Raw genomic sequence first — 21,965 nt, forward strand, 5'->3', positions numbered from 1 at the left:
TGAAATGTCTTTATGGAGGCTGACACAGCTCTTCTTTTGCAGGGAGTCAAATGTCACATTCAACTACCTCTCATTCAAATTCAAAACATGACACCTGTCAAACACAAGCTAATTTTTTTTTTCCTTTTCAAATAGAAGCCACATCAAGACGCTTGCTAATCTTAGAGATCTAAAGTATCTTCCATCACTTTGAATGAAAACGTATGCATATTCTATTTCCAGATGAATAAAATGTGATTTAGCCACACATAATCAACTTGAACTCTGTCCCTCCATTTAATTTCTCAGTTGTTTGTGTTTACAGGAAGCCATTCTCTTCAAGGACAAATTTAATAAGGACAGTTTAGGAGGTTATAGGAAAGAGGCATGCAAAATGGAAAACGTGAGGTGATTTCAATTTAGATAGGTACTTAGCTGGGTCTGTGATTACAAAATGTACCAGAAGGCAGCCCCTCTTACAAAACAAACATAGATATAGATGTTTGTTTTCTAGTCGTCTAGGGGTGCCTTTTTACTAAGAAGAATGAATACCACAGATTTCGCTTATTGTACAGTTAAGTAGCTACTCTCTTCCTCACCAACGCAAAATTCACCACTGTGAAAAATATATTGCTATGTGCTTGAAAGAATGAATTCCTCTAGATTAGTTACCTGCCCTGGCTTGGAGGATGCAGTGTATACGAGCTATTCCAGTGTAATCAAGATTGAAGCTTGTCAGAGCTTGAGGAATTTTGTTTCTTAATATTCAAGTTGTCTTAGATCTCTTATATACACTTAATGAGAACTCCAGAAATTACACCACAGATACAGGCAAATCCTTCACTCACTAAGGATTCAAATACAGTCAATATCAGTGTACTAGCAGAAATTATAAAATGTAGGGAAACAATCTTTCCATAACATTTCATTTTCTGCTTCCTGCAAATCAAATTACAGACATACGCATTCAATATTGAATTACTTTTGTAAAGTGCTTTCTTCTTTGACACACCATTCAGAGTTTTCTTAGGGTGACAGCTTAACTGTTTTGAAATATTATTTTTATTGCTGCCTCATTCAGCTCTCTAAACTATCAAAATATGTGCTTCTCACCCACCTCTGCTCTGTTATACTAGAATATTAACCCCCCCAAAGGAACATCAATAAATTCTTCCTCTAGAATAGCAGGTATTTAAAGGCTCCACCATGAAGCAGTGAAAACCCATGTAGGCAAATCCACAACAGTAGGATCCTATACTTGAAGGAAAACCGCATACTGTAAAGTCCCACCCACACCAATACATAGATAGGTAGATACAATAGATAGATGATAGATAGGTAAAATAGCTAGATAGATGATAGATAAAATAGATAGATGATAGATAAAAGAGATGATGATAGATTGATAGTTAGATAGCTAGATAGATAGAAATCAGAACCCATAGAACCAAGACTTCTTCAAGGTTTGGCAACTTTTCTGAGCTGCCTGTCAAGTACTTCTTGTGAGTAATGACTCAAAAGAATTGCACAGGCTGAGGTTGGTGGAGAGAAAAGAGAGAAGAAAAGTCAAAGTTAGTGCTCTCAGACATTCGTGTGCACAAATTCATGGGAATCGTGTTAAAATTCAGGTTCGGACTGAGTTGGTTTGTGTGGGGAGGCCCGGGATTCTGCATTTCTAACAAGCTTCTAGCTGCTACTGTTGCTGCTGGGGGTTCATGGACAACACTAAGCAGCAAAGACCTAAGGCAAAGAGTTCCAAAAGGGGATCAGAGGACTGGAGAAGTGCTGGCTACCCCCTTCTCACTGGGGATTAAATACAAATACAGATTCCAAGGCTTTGTGCTTCTTGGTTTGAGTGAGTAGAGCTTGATGAATCTGCGTTTTTAAAACATTTCCCAGGAGACTCTGACACAACGCTAGGCTTGAGGTCTGAACACCATGAGATTTTCTCCAGTGAGCAGCTTGCTAATGAGGTTCACCCATCTGTAATTGTAACTGCATCAATTAACTCTTGAGAAACAGGGCGGGGAGAGAATTAGGCTAATTCAGGTCTGTCATCCTCCATGCCTTTGAGATTAAGGGTTGCAGAATATGGTCTCAGTGGAGAAGAGATTCTGTGAACTGTCAGAAAGGGAAACTGTCTTTGATAAGCTGAAACTCTTAATTCAAAAATAAAAGAGCCTGAATTGAACCCAGTGTGTTCCAGGTACATTATGTTCATGTTCTCGTTAAATTCTCACAACATCCAGAGAGGTAAGTAATACTATATTCATTTTACAGTTAAGGAACTGAGAGAAAGGACTATTAAGTCAATTGCATAAGGTCATAAAACTAAGGAGAAGGAGAATTGGGATATGAACAAAGGTTTTTCTAACAGTAATATTAAGTTTGGGACGTGAGGCTTAAGATATTTTGGTGAGGCAGGATGGTACAAATGTTACTGACCAGGGTTCTTGGCCTTCCTCAATCAATAGAAATTGATTAGAGGCCAGAAAAGAAATTCAGGCGAGGCTTTATTGGGGCTCCTGCTGCAGCAGTGGGGAGAGAGAACAAACAGCAGGTTCCCTTGCTTGCTCACTCCCTGAGTGGGGCAAGCTTGTTCCTTATATGGGGTGCGGGTAGGGGTGTGTCCAGGGGTCGGGTCGGAGGGGTGGCTTAGGTGTTCTGCCCACCCCTTGGGTGGTGGTGTGTGCAGGGGTCATGCGCAACATCCGGCTTTTGCTCTCAGCACCGTGTTTTTGCTCCAGGCTCTTCAAAAGTGGCAGTTGGGTATTTTGGTCTCTTTGTAACTTTCGGGTCCAGAATTTGCCCCAACCGCCACATGCACACAGTTATTTTTAGTCCCATACAGTTTCTTAGTATTTTGTTACTCGAGGAGAAGTGTGTCCAGGTGAAAGCATTGCAGCACTGCAGCAAAAGGTCCCAGGTCCCAGCAAAGTGTCCCAAGTCCCAGCCTGTCTCACAAAGACTAATTCAAAATTTTTGAAACTTTGCAAATTGTCCATGTGCATTATTTTTGGTACTCCATAATGAGAATGGCAAAATTTCTAGAAATTGTTCACATGCTGGTGTAAATGCATACATCTGGATATAAAATGATTAAAGAGAAATACCCTCTGAGCTGTCTCAACCCATTTGTGATGGTGGCAGTGAAAGTAGAGATGTTTCATAGAAATCACGTGGTTGTTGAATATCTTCACACCTTCTCTCCCTTCTCTGAAAGCCATGTATCTCCACATTGCTGAAGCATGATACAAAGAAATCCATGTGGCAGAGAGCAGTCATGATGATAAAGCAAGACATTTAAAAGCATGCTCTTTTGACATCAACCCTTGAATCTGCAGACATTTAGAGGGGTACACTAAGAGAACAATCCTCTAAGTAAATAAGTAAAGAAAGGCTTGGTACACAGTGATCTTTGAATACTAATATACATATTGATTAATAATTTTTTGCAACCCTCAGTATGAATCTCAGTATAAATTAAGGACGCCTCGGAACACAGAAAAATTTTTTTTAAACATCTTTATTGGAGTATAATTGCTTAACAATGGTGTGTTAGTTTCTGCTTTATAACAAAGTGAATCAGTTATACATATACATATGTTCCCATATCTATTCCCTCTTGCATCTCCCTCCCACCCACCCTCCTTATCCCACCACTCTAGGTGGTCACAAACCACTGAGCTGATCTTGTGTCATGCGGCTGCTGCCCACTAGCTACATATTTTATGTTTGGTAGTGTATATATGTCCATGCCACTCTCTCACTTTGTCACAGCTTACCCTTCCCCCTCCCCATAACCTCAAGTACATGCTCTAGTAGGTCTGTATCTTTATTCCCTTTATTCTAGGTACTTCATGACCTTTTTTATTTTTCTTAGATTCCATATATATGTGTTAGCATATGGTATTTGTTTTTCTCTTTATGCCTTACTTCACTCTCTATGACAGACTCTAGGTCCATCCACCTCACTACAAATAACTCAATTTTGTTTCTTTTTAAGGCTGAGTGATATTCCATTGTATGTATGTGCCACATCTTTTTTATCCATTCATCTGTTGATGGACACTTAGGTTGCTTCGATGTCCTGGCTATTGTAAATAGAGCTGCAATGAACATTTTGGTACATGACTCTTTTTGAATTATGGTTTTCTCAAGGTATATGCCCAGTAGTGGAATTGCTGGGTCGTATGGTAGTTCTTTTGTAGTTTTTTAAGGAACCTCCATACTGTTCTCCATAGTGGCTGTATCAATTTACATTCCCACCAACAGTGCAAGAGGGTTCCCTTTTCTCCACACCCTCTCCAGCATTTATTGTTTCTGATTTTTTGATGATGGCCATTCTGACCAGTGTGAGATGATATCTCATTGTAGTTTTTATTTGCATTTCTCTAATGATTAATGATGTTGAGCATTCTTTCATGTGTTTTTTGGCAGTCTGTATATCTTCTTTGGAGAAATGTGTATTTAGGTCTTCTGCCCATTTTTGGATTGGGTTGTTTGTCTTTTTGTTATTGAGCTGCATGTGCTGCTTGTAAATTTTGGATATTAATCCTTCGTCAGTTTCTTCATTTGCAAATATTTTCTCTTATTCTGAGGGTTGAATTTTGGTCTTATTTATGGTTCCTTTGCTGTGAAAAAGCTTTTAAGTTTCGTTAGTCCCATTTGTTTATTTTTGTTTTTATTTCCATTTCTGTAGAAGGTGGGTCAAAAAGGATCTTGCTGTGATTTATGTCATAGAGCCTTCTGTCTATGTTTTCCTCTAAGAGTTTGACAGTGTCTGGCCTTACATTTAGGTCTTTAATCCATTTTGAGTTTATTTTTGTGTATGGTGTTAGGGAGTGTTCTAATTCCATACTTTTACATGTACCTGTCCAGTATGCCAAGCACCACTTATTGAAGAGACTATCTTTTCTCCACTGTATATTTCTGCCTCCTTTATCAAAGATAAGATGACCATATGTGCGTGGGTTTATTTCTGGGCTTTCTATCCTGTCCCATTGATCTATATTTCTGTTTTTGTGCCAGTACCATTCTGTCTTGATTACTGTAGCTTTGAAGTATAGTCTGAAGTCAGGGAGACTGATTTCTCCATCTCCATTTTTTATTCTCAAGATTGCTTTGGCTATACGGGGTCTTTTGTGTCTCCATACAAATTGTGAAATTTTTTGTTCTAGTTCTGTGAAAAATGCCAGTGGTTGTTTGATAGGGATTGAATTGAATCTGTAGATTGCTTTGGGTAGTAGAGTCATTTTCACAATGTTGATTCCTCCAATCCAAGAACATGATATATCTCTCCAACTATTTGTATCATCTCTAATTTCTTTCATTAGTGTCGTATAATTTTTGGCATACAGGTCTTTTGTCTCTTTAGGTAGGTTTATTCCTAGATATTTTATTCTTTTTGTTGAAATGGTAAGTGGGAGTGTTTTCTTAATTTCACTTTCAGATTTTTTTCATCATTACGGTATAAGAATGCAAGAGATTTCTGTGCATTAATTTTGTATCCTGCTATTTTACCAAATTCATTGATTAGCTCTAGTAGTTTTCTGGTAGCATCTTTAGAATTCTCTATGTATAGTATCATGTCATCTGTAAATAGTGACAGCTTTACTTCTCCTTTTCCGATTTGGATTCCTTTTATTTCTTTTTCTTCTCTGATTGCTGTGGCTAAAACTTCCAAAACTCTGTTGAGTAAGAGTGGTGAGAGTGGGCAACCTTGTCTTGTTCCAGATCTTAGTGGAAATCATTTCACTTTTTCACCATTGAGGGTGATGTTGACTGTGAGTTTGTCATATATGGCCTTTATTATGTTGAGGTAAGTTCCCTTTATGCCTACTTTCTGCAGGGTTTTTATCATAAATGTGCGTTGAATTTTGTCAAAATCTTTCTCTGCATCTATTGAGATGATCATATGATTTTTCTCCTTCAGTTTGTTTATATGGTGTATGACGTTGATTGATTTGCGTATATTGAAGAATCCTTGCATTCCTGGAATAAACCCCGCTTGATCATGGTGTATGATCCTTTTAATTTGCTGTTGGATTCTGTTTGCTAGTATTTTGTTGAGGATTTTTGCATCTCTGTTCATCAGTGATATTGGCCTGTAGTTTTCTTTCTTTGTGACTTCCTTGTCTGGTTTTGGTATCAGGGTGATTTTAGCTTTGTAGAATGAGTTTGGGAGTGTTCCTCTCTCTGTTATAGTTTGGAAGAGTTTGAGAAGGATAGGTGTTAGCTCTTCTCTAAATGTTTGATAGAATTCACCTGTGAAGCCATCTGGTCCTGGGCTTTTGTTGTTGGAAGATTTTTAATCACAGTTTCAATTTCAGTGCTTGTGATTGGTCTGTTCATATTTTCTATTTCTTCCTGGTTCAGTCTCGGCACGTTGTGCATTTCCAAGAATTTGTCCATTTCTTCCAGTTTGTCCATTTTACTGGCATAGAGTTGTTTGTAGTAATCTCTCATGATCCTTTGTATTTCTGCAGTGTCAGTTGTTACTTCCCCTTTTTCATTTCTAATTCTATTGATTTGAGTCTTCTCCCTTTTGTTCTTGATGAGTCTGGCTAATAGTTTATCAATTTTGTTTATCTTCTCCAAGAACCAGCTTTTAGTTTTATTGATCTTTGCTATCATTTCCTTCATTTCTTTTTCATTTATCTCTGATCTGATCTTTTTGATTTCTTCCCTTCTGCTAACTTTGGGTTTTTTTTTTGTTCTTCTTCCTCTAATTGCTTTAGGTGCAAGGTTAGGTTGTTTATTCGAGATGTTTCCTGTTTCTTAAGGTAGGATTGTATAGCTATAACTTCCCTCTTAGAACTGTTTTTGCTGCATCCCATAGGTTTTGGGTCGTCGTGTTTCCATTGTCATTTGTTTCTAGGTATTTTTTGATTTCCTCTTTGATTTCTTCAGTGATCACTTCGTTCTTAAGTAGTGTATTGTTTAGCCTCCATGTGTTTGTATTTCTTACATATCTTTTCCTGTAACTGATATCTAGTCTCATAGCATTGTTGTCGGAAAAGATACTTGATATGATTTCAATTTTCTTAAATTTACTAAAGCTTGATTTGTGACCCAAGATATGATCTATTCTGGAGAATGTTCTATGAGCACTTGAGAAAAATGTGTATTCTGTTTTTGGATGGAATGTCCTATAAATATCAGTTAAGTCCATCTTGTTTAATGTATAATTTAAAGCTTGTGTTTCCTTATTTATTTTCATTTTGGATGATCTGTCCATTGGTGAAAGTGGGGTGTTAAAGTCCCGTACTATGATTGTGTTACTGTTGATTTTCCCTTTTATGCCTGTTAGTATTTGCCTTATGTATTGAGGTGCTCCTATGTTGGGTGCATAAATATTTACAATTATTATATCTTCTTCTTGGATCAATTCCTTGATCATTATGTAGTGTCCTTCTTTGTGTCTTGTAATAGTCTTTACTTTAAAGTCTATTTTGTCTTATATGCGAATTACTATTCCAGCTTTCTTTTGATTTCCATTTGCATAGAGTATCTTTTTCCATCCCCTCACTTTCAGTCTGTAGGTGTCCGTAGGTATGAAGTGGGTCTCTTGTAGACAGCATATATATTGGTCTTGTTTTTGTATCCATTCAGCCAGTCTGGGAACACAGAAATTGATCCCATTAGCTAGATGCTCATCCAGTCATCCAGTGGATGGTCCTCATAGTTTTTGGTGTGAGGAGGTAACAGAAGAAGAAGAATCTTCATTCTTACTCAGTGAGAGCTACATAGAACAACAACCAACCTAAAACCACAATCCTATTTTTCTTTTAGTGTCCCAGTTCATGCGTCCCATTACAAACTTAATTCAAGGTTATAGGTTAGTGGGTGGAGTGCAGATTTTGGAGCCAGATTACATGGCTTTGGTTCCCAGCTGTACCCATCCTTAGCTGTGTGACCCAGGACAACTTACTGAGTCTCAGCTTCCTCATTTGTAAAATACAATTAAGAGCTGTAAGTTGAATTAAGCAGTTGTGAGACTCAAATGAGTCTGTATCTGTAAAATGCTTTAAACAGTGCCTGTAAGGGGTATTTAAATATTAGACGTCATGAGAACAAATTATGTGAAGATGCTAGGCACTGTGGTGTACATAAAGGTTTTCCCTGCCTTGAGGTGTATTTATAACTTTGAAAAATAACGTTTTCCCTCCATATCGTGATTTGACACCTGAATAAATGTCATTTGCCATTTGGAAATGAGTATTTAGAATATAATAATAAGTGAACATATGTATTTTACAGAAAAGAGTTAAATATACTGTTATTTGGTTAGAAGCTATCTTCAGAGGGCAGAAATGGGGTATTAACGGGGGATAGGGGACACAGTCTGAACTACGTTTTGGTAAAGTTTGCGTTCTATCCAGTTATCAGCAAAATAATTTAACACAGAAGTGAGTGATTCAAAATCAATATTATTGGTCCTTGTCTCAGGTAATGTAGTATTCCTCCCCACTTTATTTTGCAGGCATTTTTTTCTCTGTAATTCTGGTCTGCCTTGCAGTCTAGTGCTATAGTTGTCTCCCCAAGAACACCCTGCATAGAATTTAAGTAATTGTGGTGTTGACCCCTTTCTAATGGTCTTTGGAAAGTCTCAATATTCTCCCTGTAGAATAGGAATGCAGATAACTGCTCCTTTCAAAGACTTGTTGCAGAGATCAATTACCTACTGCTTTTGCAAATGTCTTTGAAGATTAAGTGTTTTCCCAAATTAAATAGTGTTATTAGGCATCCTAGAAATACTCCCCTAAAAAATTGACTCACAATGACCAATAATAAAATACATGAGCCTCAAATACACACACACTTTACCATTCCCATCTCTGGACACAACTGTCTCCAAGATACAATCCTTTGATTTATGGATATGGCCTGAAAAAACAGGGGAAAATGCCACTTGAAAACTTATTTAAATTTAATCAGCATTATAGTCATTAAGTATAAAGCATTGGGCTCTGATGTTTAGAAGAAAATGGAGAATAATACTGTAATCTGATCTTCAAGAAGTTTAAAACCTAATTTGTGAGATTAGATATCAGAAATGTATATGTCCACAACGGAAATGTTAAATCAGTGATATTCAACATTTTTCTTCCACAAATTACATCTTAAATGAATCTTAAGAGGAAGCCCAACATGTAAAAGAGATATACTTGTAGTGGTTCTGATTGGAACAGTAGAGCCTGAAACTCTGATTCCCACCTGCCAATGTCCTCCATTTGAAAAACTTCCAAACACCACACTTTGAAAACCACGATTTCATTAACCATTCCAGACACTACAGATGAAATGCTGTGATTCTGTAGAAGATTTCAGCAAACACTGTTGATTGCCTTCCCAAAATCCATTCTCCCATCTTCCACCTTTCTTACAGGGCCTAAGGTTCTGTTCCATCCTTTTCCAGGTAATCATGGCCTCAGGAGAGTCCTCTAGTCACAAAGGGGGATTCCTGATTGGCCCATGGATTCTCAGACTGTTTGTTTCCACACTCCTTTGTACCTACAAAGATTGAGGACCCCAAAGATCTTTTGGATTATATATCTATCAAAATGTAACATATTAGGGCTTCCCTGGTGACGCAGTGGTTGAGAGTCCTCCTGCCGATGCAGGGGACACGGGTTCGTGCCCTGGTCTGGGAAGATCCCACATGCCATGCCACGGAGCGGCTGGGCCCATGAGCCATGGCTGCTGAGCCTGCATGTCCAGAGCCTGTGCTCCACAACAGGAGAGGCCACAACAGTGAGAGGCCCGCGTACTGAAAAAAAAATAGTAACATATTAGAACTTAAAACTGAGAAATGTTAAAAATATTCATTAAATATATAGTTAAATATTTATTAAAAATAAAAGATAAGGTCACTAATATTACATTAACAAAAATAACATATTTCATGAAAAATTGCTGCATTTTCCAAAGCAAAAGCAATTAGTTTAAAAAGTGGCATTCTTTTATATTTTCACAAACCTCTTTACTATCTGCCTTAATAGAGGATAGCTAGATTCTCCCATCTGTCTTGCATTCAATTTGTTGTATTATGTTATTTGGTTTGAAGAATATGAAAAAAATACCTGTATGTTTAGATTGTTGGAAAGGGAAGAGTGTTTTAATAGCCTTTTCATATAATTGTGGATATTCTTCTTTGATAGAAACAAAACTTAACAAGTGGTCATTTCTTAACAGTAGTGTTTGAAATTTTAAAAGATATTGGTGAAACGTTTGGTCATGGTTAAATTTAAATTCTTTAATTTATATGCACTAATAATGAATCCTCTACTCATGCATAGTTTTATAGCAATATTCACTGGTCATTTAGAAAATATTGGTTCAGTGAGTTATTCAGATCTTCCAAATTTTGATACATTTCATTTTACAATAGCAAAAATCACATTTATTGACATAATCATCAATCTCATCAGAAAACTCATTAAGTATTAGAAAGCTATACAGCTCATGGTAACAAAATAGTTTTCTCAAATTCCAATTTTTGTTTGGAAGATAATATTTTATCATTGGCAAAAAATAGTGTTATTGGTTTTCCTTGAAGTCACAGACTCATTTTGTTCTTTTTCAAAATAATATCTGCAAATGTCTGTCTGAAAAATTGCAATGTGTCCACCAGATTTCATTCAAGAAAAAATGGTGATTATGAAAATAGTGGCTGGTTCAGCTTGTAACTCAAACATTGCATAAGAGCTTTTCCTAAACATAAGCACCATACTTTGGTCCACAACAGAATTGTTTTAAGTATACTTCCAATTTTGTCACACAAAATAATAAGACATATAAACATGTCAAATTTTTGTATTGAGATATATTTGATATACAGAAATTTAATACATTAATTTTTCCTTGCTTTGTCAAGGACCTTCTTAAATGAAACAAGCTCTTAACTTATTTGCTTAATTCAGTTTTTTATGAGTGTATGGAGGTGAAGAATACAGTGACTCCTAGTACAATTTGGTGTTCCTGCTTAATTGGTGCTAAGACACCAACTGTTTTACCCACCACTGCCTTTGCACTATCAGTGCAAATTTCACCAACAGAAAAAAGGTAAATAATGCCAATATTTTTATGACACTAGTTTTGATTTTGCCAATACCCCGAAAGAATTTTGGGGACAGCCAGTGGCCCATAGACCACACGTTATGGACTGCTCATCTAAGCTAATTGTATCTTAGTCACAGGGCAGTGATTGGTACAGGATTCAACTCTGGCCAGTGAGATATAAAGGATGTATGCTAGGAGTTTCCTCGAAAAGTTCTCCTTGCTCATAGAAAGACATTGGCAGAAGTAGCCCTCTTCTTCCTTTGAATTTTGTCACATCTGTATGTGACATCTTGAACTGCGGCAGCCACCTAACTGTGGGATAAACTAGGCTGTGAAGAGGTCATCACAGACAGAATGGCAGAGCTTACAATGCAGAAGAACCTTCATCCTTGATGGTGTGTGAAGCCACTGAAATTACTAATCACAGAGTCATTGCCTCTGAACTTCTTGTTTTGGAATTTAGTAAATTTCCTTTTTGGTTTTCTTATTATTTGTAATCAAAACCATCCCAACTGGTACTAAGATACATTTTCTTATTTTCAGTTTGTCTGGGGCCACATTATGAATGAAAGAGACTTAATCCACTAACTAGCAAAGGAAAAATATCAGGATTTATATAATTTTCCCTTAATATTATGCAAGAAAATAAATAAGTGATAGTTACAACATTTTGAGGTTTAAAAATGGAGCTTATTTCAGCAGATGGTCCTCCTTACAATACCCAGCTGGCTAGAGTTTCTGTAGAGGGCACTATGTTCTCTCTTCTGAACAAATTAAATATGTCACGAGAGCAAAATAAAGATTATAAACCTGTAAAATTATGTTTCACTGATCTAAGTCGGAGTTATTTATGTGCTCCCTTCCTGAACATACTACTCTTTTTTATGAAGAAGTTAACTAATAAAGTAAGTGAAATCACTTCCTGTGGTACTTTTTTCTTTTGTCACATATTAAAATTGGAAGGGGACCAGTAGAAGTGTGAAAAAAAAACAAGTTTGTGAATGCTAAAATGTGTTTTAGGTGAAAATACCATTTGAGCAAAAATATTGTAAATCAAAATGTCCAAACTGTCTGTCATATTCAGTTATTTATTTCAAATATTTATCTAAAATATCTGAGAAGTAAAACTATATCCCAAATTATAAAGCAAGCAAATGATGACATCTAGACTCACCATTTTAGTATTGATTCTATCCTTCAAGAAAAGAAGAGCAATCAGCAAACCATGCTACTGAATTGATGAACCCCCTTCCCATATGTTTTTCAGAAACCAGAATTACTACATGGAAATGAGACAGAAAATGCTATTGAGGTAATATTCAACTTTGTTATTAAAACATGGCTCATTAAATGTCATTCTTAATTACCTAAAGGTTTAATATCTGAATCATCCTTAACAAACTTTGTAGCTACAGGGTTCTATTTTTTTTTCCTTTTCTTTTATTGCCTATAAATATTTAAAAATATAATATATAGAATAGCTACTTTCCATGAGAATAATCACCAAATTATAGAATTACATTTGATGCTAAAAAATAACTTACATGAACTATATTTAAAATTAATTATATTAAACTAAATAAAATTAATTATATTAAAATTATAGTAATATATTAAATGTATTTAATATATATGCTAACTCTAAAGACTTCCAAGCTTAATGTGATATTTTCTACACCTTTTTTTCTTATGTAGAATTATACATTGGGGGGGACATTTTTTTTTCATCTATAAAATGAGAGAATTTGTTGCTCATTAGAACTGACTCCTGCTTAATAATCTTTTGTTTTTCACTTGTAAGACAGTTGAAAGCTAATTCCCATTTCAAGATTCAGCTCCTCCTACAAAAATTTAACAAACAACTGTGCATTGAGATACAATTAGGTAAACAAAGCATGAGGATGTTATCTACACAAGACATCCAATGACCAAAGCTACAGATATGTTTTTTTTATATTATTCTTAATTCTTTCTAGTATTAATCAAGATACTTAATAATATGTTCAGCTCCAAGCTCAGCTCTCAGTGTTCTGAAAAGGGAGAGGAGGAAACTAATATTTATACAGAATTTACCCTGTGCAAGGAACTCTACCTAAGCAATCTAATTTACTCCCCCAAACAACCCTATAAGTCCACCAAAATTTCTCTTAGAAATATTCTTTGATGCGGGCCATAGTAAAAGACACTGAAGAGGAAGGGTCAGGAAAGGGAGCTCAAGGCTTAAGAAGGCTCAGGAAAAACTGCTACAGCATGTAGATCATTAAAATTGTCCTGTTATCTTCTAGTTTATACTATAGATTTGTGTGTTTTATAAGATAAAAATAATATTCCTCTAATGCAAAAATAAATGTTAAAACAAAACAAAACTCCCTCTCCTCCTCCCTAAAAAATACCTCTCACATATATTTTGAGCACAGGGGACCTAAAAATGTCACTGATAACTGAAGAATAAGTTATTGTTCCTTGCGGCTAAGCAAGTGTTCAAAGACTTTTTAATTCTCTTTCTAATGAACAAAATACAGTCTCATGGAAAATCTCATGTGGCTTTTTGGTCTTGCATACAACAAGAAAATGAACCTAAGTATTAGTCAAGCAGTCTTTGCCTGAATTACTTTTGTCCTTAACTGTTTATTCAGCCTGTAAAGTAAATGGTCTGGAGTAAGGAAGGAAACCCCACTGGTATTGTGCCCTGGCTTCTGAAGGTTCTAATGCACTTGGGTACAAGCATTGCCCCTCATTTCTGGGAGACATTAACTCAGGGTCAGCGAAGCTCTACAATGAGCTGGCCACATTATTATAATTTGAAAACTCATTTCTTCTTACATCTAATTCCTGATATTTTGTTATGTCTATTTTAAAAATTTCTCACTTTTCCAAAAAATGTACAAAAGTAACTCCTGTCAAATTATATAAACTCTTGTCTCACCTGGAGCTTTTTTTTTTAACCTTTCCATCTTCCCCACTCCACACCTAAGGTGGTGCTCTAAATATTCCTGCCAATCACCAACCTAGTCTCTACAACTATCCTTCACAATATTGGCACAATTATTTTTCAGTGTACATACATATTTCTCTACAGGAAGATGTTTGGTTTTCTCAGTCTTGTAGTCAAACCAGCCAACATGGAGCTCCTCCTTTATTCCAGCCTTATCTGTTAATAAAGTCCCTCTACCTCCAGCTTCCATTGGAGGCTTACTCTCCACCCATTGTTTGTGGAATAAACACTGTGTTCTCTCACTTCTAAGTACTTCATCCAGAAGACCCTGTTGGCATTCCTACCTGTCCTTCAAAGCCAATTTGAATTCCACCTCTGCCAGGAAGCTTCATCCTAGCTGTCCTGAGGGGGGCATAGACCTCTCTTTCCCATAATAATATGGCACTTTGTTTATCTTCTAATTTGGTATTTACTACAGTCTTCCTTGAAACTGAGTTGTTTATGAGTGTCTTCTCCCATGCTGAAGTACAAGAGCTCAGGGACCATGCATAACTTACCTGAACAAACACCCAAATGCTCAGCATAGGCCTTTGTATATGATATCCATGAACAAGTGTTTGTTGAACTGAGCTGAACTGAATTTGCAGTATTTTTAAATTTGAAGCAATCTTACATTCAACCACAAGAATAAGGAAACTAATTTGAAAAACTTTTGATTTGTTTTGCACTAATATTGGATAATGAATTCTCCAAATCACTTGTCAAAAGATAGGGGTCCAAATGAATTTGGGGACCTAACTCTTCCTCATCTCCACCGAGTTTCTATTCACACTCTAATGAAAGTAGGTAGAATTTTATTTTCCTCAGGCTGCTCATTCTTTAATAATATCTCAATATTTTTGCAACTTATGAACCAGTGTTGATGACATCACCTGGGAGCTCATTAGAAATGCAGAATGTCAGGTCAAATCAGGACCACCTGGATCAGAATCTGTATTTTTTTAAAAATCCCCAGTGATTTTTGTGCACATTGTTTGAGAAGCATTGTTATCATATATTTCATAAGAAACTCTCCTCTCATCCTCCCCATCCATTGCCCCTTCATATATAAGTCCTGTTTGCCTTTTGAGGCAGTTTCTGGCTTCTAGAACCTTAATAGAGGTAGTAAACAATTTTTGTTTCAGTTTTTATTAGATGATCTTCACTTGGGTATGGACTGGAGGATGCTTTTATGCTATTAAAACTTGTCCTTTATCTTCAGTGTTACTTCAATTCCAAGGCTCAGTATAAGGTTAAGTAAAACATCCTGGCTGTGAAGCAAGAATAGTCTAGATGTTTAAAGTTATTTAATACATTTGGGCTTTTCATCCTTCAAGAATTATTTATATTTTTCTAGGCTTCATGTCTGTGATTTTCATTGCTTCAATCAGGTAAATGGTGATGTTTTCTTGCACCTCAATTGTAATAACTAACAGGCTAAACTTCTCAAACTTTATACTATAAGAAATAAAGCATTCACTAAATACCAACTGTGTATCAGAAATTCAGCTTAAAATTACAGTAAGTTCCCTACCTACGAACCTTCAAGTTATGAACTTTCAAAGATGCGAACGTGTGCTTCATCAAAGTCACACGTGAGTGAAATTGCAGCCCTCAGTCTCCTAGTGTTGATGAACCTTCAGCTCTACCATCTCCCACCTCTTCTCCCTCCTCCAGTCAGTAACTCTTCTTGCCTGTTCACTTGATGCCAGCCCCTGTATGCCAGCTGTTGTACTGTACTAGTGTACTTTTCAAGGTACTGTACTGTAAGATTAAAATGTTTTCTTTATTTCTTGTGTTTTTTTTATGTATTATTTGTGTGAAAAGTATTATAAACCTATTATAGTACAGTACTATATAGCCGATTGTGTTAGTTGGGTACCTAGACTAACTTTGTTGGACTTATGAATGCACTGTTGGAATGGAAATCATTTGTATGTAGGGGAGTATTGTATACTCATACTCAAGTAGATTTCTTTATTTCCATTTTACAGGTGAAGAAAATTATATGGGTTTTGGGGGTTGGATGATTTCCTCAAGGTCACTTTTGATATCATGTATTTGACTTCAAAATTTATGATCTACCTAGTATATTCATACATCCAATGAATACCAGTTTATTGAACACTTCATATTTTCCTGTTCTAGGATTACAGATTAACAGTAAGTAAAACACACAGAGGCTTTGCCCTCAAAAGCCTGCATTATACTAGGAGAGCTGAAAAATTTTAAAAGCATTTAGTGAATTAGTTAATGGTGTCTATGAAAAACACTTTGAAGGAGAGTTTCAGTAAATAATGAAAGTGTGCTACGTGGGAACCTAAATTAGTTTGAGGAGCAGAGAAGACTTTCCTGAACTGTCTTCTGAGTTGAAATCTGAAAAATGGGTAGTAATTAACCAGGCCATATGGCCAAGTATGTAGAGGAAGAGGGCTATCTTAGAAAGATGAACTTTTGTATGACCCTGGGACAGAAAGAGGCATTGGTCTACCACCACACTAGAAAGACAGTTTTAAATTCTGGGATTTCATTCAAAGTTTGTGGAATAAAATTCCAGCTTTGCCACTTGTAGGCTTTGAGATTTCTCTGATTACTAGATTTATTAAAAAGGGGATAAAAAACATAATAATAATGGCAAAACAATAACAACAATCACAACCACAAATCAGCAATGATAATATCTACTACAAAGTGCCTGGCACATAACAGATACTCTAGAGATATTCATTGAATAAATGAATTATTATCATGAGGATCAAATAAGATAGTAAATGAGGCAAAACCATAATCATTCATTTATCCCTTCATTTATTTGTTCTTAATTCAACAAGCATTTATTGAGTTCTTTTTGTGGGCCCACTAATAAAACGTTGAACAAAAAAATCTTTATTATATAGATGATAGCTATTTTTGCTATTATATGTTATGATATTAATAAGACCTCCGTAAATATTAATGAATCATAATTTCCAACAGTCACATGTTTTTTTAAAATGAGGTTACCATTTGGATAAAAATTTTAGTAATCACATATTTTGAAATATATGGCCTTAGTATTTCCTTCCGACTTAAGTTTTGGTAGTTATTAATCTTGGTTTCCTGTAACCTAGACTTTCCCAACTGGATGAAAAGCTGCCTATACTGATGAACAATACAGCTTTGTTATGGGAGACTGCCATTCAGATTGTTTCCTGCTGAGAAGAGCAGCCAGTTGGCCTCTTATCTCAGGACACCATATTCTTTACTACATGGCTTCACCAATAAGGTAATAGCCAGTTGGACCAGCAACAGATAATTGACTCAACATCATCTGTTGATTTGTGAAAGGGACTAGGGTGAAAGCTAGACAGGGCACTCTAGATTGGATGGCAACTACTAAAACCAAATAAAGCCTCTCTTTTGGAATATGAATGCAGGAGTTACAGAGAATGAGTAGCTGGTCAGTGTGAGTGGAAACAATGGAAATGGAGAGAGAAGCTAAGTCATAATAGGTATAAATTAGAATGAGAGAAGAACATCAATGTTTGAGGAATAAATTACTATTGTTCTAATGAAGCCCTAGAGATGATATTGATAATTCTAGCCATCTAGTTCTCAAATTATATTCCAATCTTAAAGAAGCTTAGTTATTTTGTAGTTCTATATTTCCGCATAAGAACTATGTGGTAATACTGGATTTTTGAGTTCTCCACATAACTTTAAATAAATGTCAATTCATTAAGCTAAACCCTAAGTAGTAGACTATGCCAGATTCAAGTTTCTAAATCAGGAGCCCGTGTCGCTACTCCTACTTTTTCAGAAAATGCCAGAAGGTGCTTCAGAACAATTTATTTCAGTAGTGGTTTCTAATTTTTTCTCAACTATCATCAGAAAAATTTATGACTGTTATAAATTATCAAGAGAGAAGTTATTGTTCTAATTCATGAACATGCGGTACTAACTGACATTCTATTCTATGCCTTGTATACATGGAACATGTACACCAGACTGTTTTCAATCAGCAGTATTTCTATCTAACAGTTAAACTTGCTGACTTAAACTCTATTTTTCCTTGGATAATGGTTAATCACTATTGTAAATCACCAGCAATTACAACAGGTCTTCAGCAAAATATTAAACTTGTTTCTATGCATTTCAAATGAAAGATATCCCATTTCCTTCCAAACACTAAAAAACAAACACAAAAAGAAAGAAAGAAAAAAAAAACCACTGGACATGATTTACAGGTTTTTTAAATAATAATCTTCAAAGGTGTCTTCCCATTAAGGTAAAATATGAGGTGAGAAAGGAAGTAAGCTCTTGATATTATAGTTCCCATATGAAATATATTCTTTTTGGTAAAATAACAACTGAAAATATAATTTTCTATAATTGTATCATTTTTATTTAGGTAAATCAAAATCAATTAATTTACTTAGGTTAATATTTCCTATACCATTCAGTGCTTGAAGTATAAAAATAAACACAGGTGAATTTATCTGATATTTATTCACTTAGCAACAAAATGAGAATACGTCCAAGAACCTTTACCAGAAGATCAATAGTAAAGGTCTTTATTAACCCATTTTTGTCACATTTGCAATAGTGAAATAGAGCAATAATGGGGAAAAAAAAACATTGCTTATAACATTAATGAATTAATGCCCTGCTTTATTTATCTATTAATGATTCCATTTGAGCCATGAAAAATTCATGCAAAAAATATGAATATGGACCATAGATAATTATTCTACAATTCCACATCCATTCTCCCATATCCTGTTCTCACTCCTTGTAGCATAATCCACAACCCACACGTGTATCTGGAGTAGTGTAAGCTGAAGTTTTCACATTCAGAGTTAAAAAGTTCTAAAGATCTTGGGGCATTAAGAGCTATGGCATCCCCATGTTGGCTGGGATAACCAACAAGAGGAGGTGACACTTGAAATCTATCTTTAGCCAAACGTTGAAAGTGCTGGATGGCCAAGGAGGATGAACTTTGAAGAAGTGTGGTAAAATCACAGAGGAAGAAAAATTCATGTTTCAAAGTCGAAATAAATTGGACAGGTAGTTAAAAAGACCATACAGTTTCAATTTAGAAAGATCCGATTATACCAGGACTCATTTGTAGTAAAGTTACTCTACTTAATCTCTTAGATTCTATTAATAATTTGCACAATTATTTCTTATTTCAGTAAGCGGGGAGCTGTCAGTTATAATATTTCACACCATTAATTATAAGATACTCTTAATTTCAGAGATTTGAAATAGGTAAAAATATATAAATAAGAAATGATGAACTATCTAAATGAAAAAATCATAGTCTTTACATGTAGCCATAAAAATATTCAACTTTCTTTTCTTTTTTGTTATCTTTAAACAAGCAGTTTATTTGAGAGTTACCAAGATGCTAACTTGCATAAAGTATAATGGCTATCCAGGTAGTTATTCAAATAGTTTCTGCCAACAACTTAATTGGAGTTAGATATAACATAACTTTATCAAACAGCAGGCAAGAACAAAATGTTATCATTACTGTGTGTTTGGAAAATGATGAAAGCATAAAAGCTATCAGTTCAATTCACTTGTGTGATGCTTATATCATAGTATAAGAGGTCTTTTTGTACCTCTCCTGAATTTCAACAGTTCCATTCACTGAGCAGTACCACTTCAATGCGTGGCCAGAAAAATGACAGAAAGCCAGTTACATTTTTTTTTCTCATTACTCCATTTCCCTCCATCCACTCAGAAAGTAACAACCTTGAGAGACTAAAATTTTACACTGTAAATGCAAATTTCCAATTAAAAGTTTCTCTCCCTATGACTCTGAAATGTTTTTCTCTACTTTCCCCATAAATTAATGAACCTGTGGGCTCAACTTTTACATAATAACTCCAAGGGTCTTAGCATATGTCATTTTGTCTGACTGTTTGGGGGAAAAAAGCAGTTTGATTATTTTTCTATCAAAATAAAAAGGCAAAACCATCATTATATTTCTGGAGATAACAGGGATTGCACAGGTCGTAATACAGCCTCAGAGAGTTAAATAGCCTTTAGGTAGTTATTATTTTGTTTGCTTTACATCATCCGCAAGTTCATTTTAAAGTGATATAGTAGATTAGGTTTTTTCTTTTCTCCTGTGGAAAATGACAAACATGCTTTTTCCAAATAGATACAAATGAAAAAACGTGTAGCTAATGGAAAACTAACAGCTGATAAATTATAAATGGATGCACTCATTAATTAGTTTCTGTCCAGGATATGCATACAGCCATGTGGATAAATATGCATACTGAAACTAAGAAGTTATGGGAGACAATGCCATCTAGCATAAGAAATTCTGTTCTAGGAATTAGGAAATGCGGGTGAACTTCCAACTCGTTGATGATATGGCTATTTGACACTGAATCAGTTATAAAGGGATATTGAATATCTATCAGATGTTTGATCTACATAACATCAACTGAACAACGTGTTCTCTTTTTCATTGAAATAGTTAAAGATTGGAAAAACCCTGTGTCGCCGATACATGTCTCTAATTTGAGGTCAAACTTATAAAATATCCCGTCATCAAAATATTTATTTATGCAATTTAAAATTTTGTCTTCTTTTTCTTTACAGATTATGAAACTTTATATGTGTCCCAAGATTTTAAATCAAATATGTGTATTTGATTTAGCCAACTTGTAAGGAAAATGCCAAATGCCACAATCTATATACCATTCCAGTTGAAGATATTTTTGTTAATTTTTAAAATAACAAGTGAAAGAGATTCATTATACTTATTTCCAGTCCATATATAATCCCTAAAATTATTTTTGGCCAGTGGTGTCACACTTCTAGTCTATCAACTCTTTGAATAAACGGTTAAATGCATTAACTTGACTTCCATGGATTTTCATTGTCCTAGTGTGTCATCATATAAAAATGTTAATGAAGCATGAAGTTGCCAAATAACAAGTACAAGGATATACTAATTTGGATGTGTTTGGATGCATGCGATAAGAAACTCAACTCAAAGTGTCTCACATGGTGAAGAAAATCTATTACAGCACACTGCAGTTCTATCAAAGGAGGGTAGCTCCCAGGTGGGTGAATTTAGTGGCTCAAAAACTACATCAAGGATCCAAGTTTTTGCTGTTCTTATACTCTGCCATATTTCATGGATTAGCTTTATTTTCAAGGCAGCCCTCCCTGTGATTTCCACTGCAGTTCCATAGGAAGACCTGCAAATTCCATGAGAAGAAGAGGGATATTTTTATCCAGTGTCCAAATTATGAGAGGTAAGGGAAGGCAAGACATCTTTCCCAGAAGCCTCCGCATTCTTCTCTGTCTCTTTATTGACCAGACATGTTCCTGTGCTCATGCTTAAACTGATTACTGACAAGCAGGAGAATCACAGCTTCCTGGTGAGCACATGACCACGTGGAAGATGTTGGATGGCTGAACAAAATGGATACTGTGTAAGTAAGTAAGAAAGATGGGGCTGAAGATTTGCTGAGTGGGCACAACATTTAATAAGAGGCAGAGCAAGAAAACAGCGGATAAGTTTCAAGCAGTACAACTTGACAATTTGACTTTTAAAGGGTATATGTATTCCTCCAATATGCCTTGTGGACCAGAGTCAGGCGGCTCCTTACTGACGGCCATGATTCCAAAGTTCTATCAGCCCCACTATGCCTCGTTCTGTACTGCCCTATTTTATTCTATATTGCTTTAACTTATTATTTTAATTCCTTGAATATGTGTTTTACCTCACCAGGTTGACCTTGAGCCCCCCGGGCTCGGGGCATTATCTCCCTTGCCCCTTCTTGTCTCTTTCCTGGCTCTCACTCTTACCCACCCCCCTTTGTCTAAACTTCTTACTGGTCAGTTGCTTATTTTAATACCTTAAGATTCTGATGGATATTAAAGTCCTGTATGCCCTTGTCAAAGGATGGGAGTAAATTCTTTCCTACATGCCTTCTCT

At 35.6% G+C, this 21,965-nt stretch overlaps 1 long non-coding RNA gene across 1 annotated transcript; it reads left to right on the forward strand.

Moving 5' to 3' along the window:
- Positions 1-2,069: 2,069 nt before the first annotated feature.
- On the forward strand, positions 2,070-20,861 carry LOC109547806 (uncharacterized). The gene is made up of 5 exons (XR_002173736.2): positions 2,070-2,232; positions 12,311-12,355; positions 16,012-16,180; positions 17,128-17,282; positions 20,618-20,861. It is a non-coding gene; the product is annotated as an uncharacterized lncRNA (long non-coding RNA).
- Positions 20,862-21,965: the final 1,104 nt, after the last annotated feature.

The sequence above is a fragment of the Tursiops truncatus genome, chromosome 4, assembly GCF_011762595.2.
Source record: "Tursiops truncatus isolate mTurTru1 chromosome 4, mTurTru1.mat.Y, whole genome shotgun sequence".
Classification (NCBI taxonomy): domain Eukaryota; kingdom Metazoa; phylum Chordata; class Mammalia; order Artiodactyla; family Delphinidae; genus Tursiops; species Tursiops truncatus.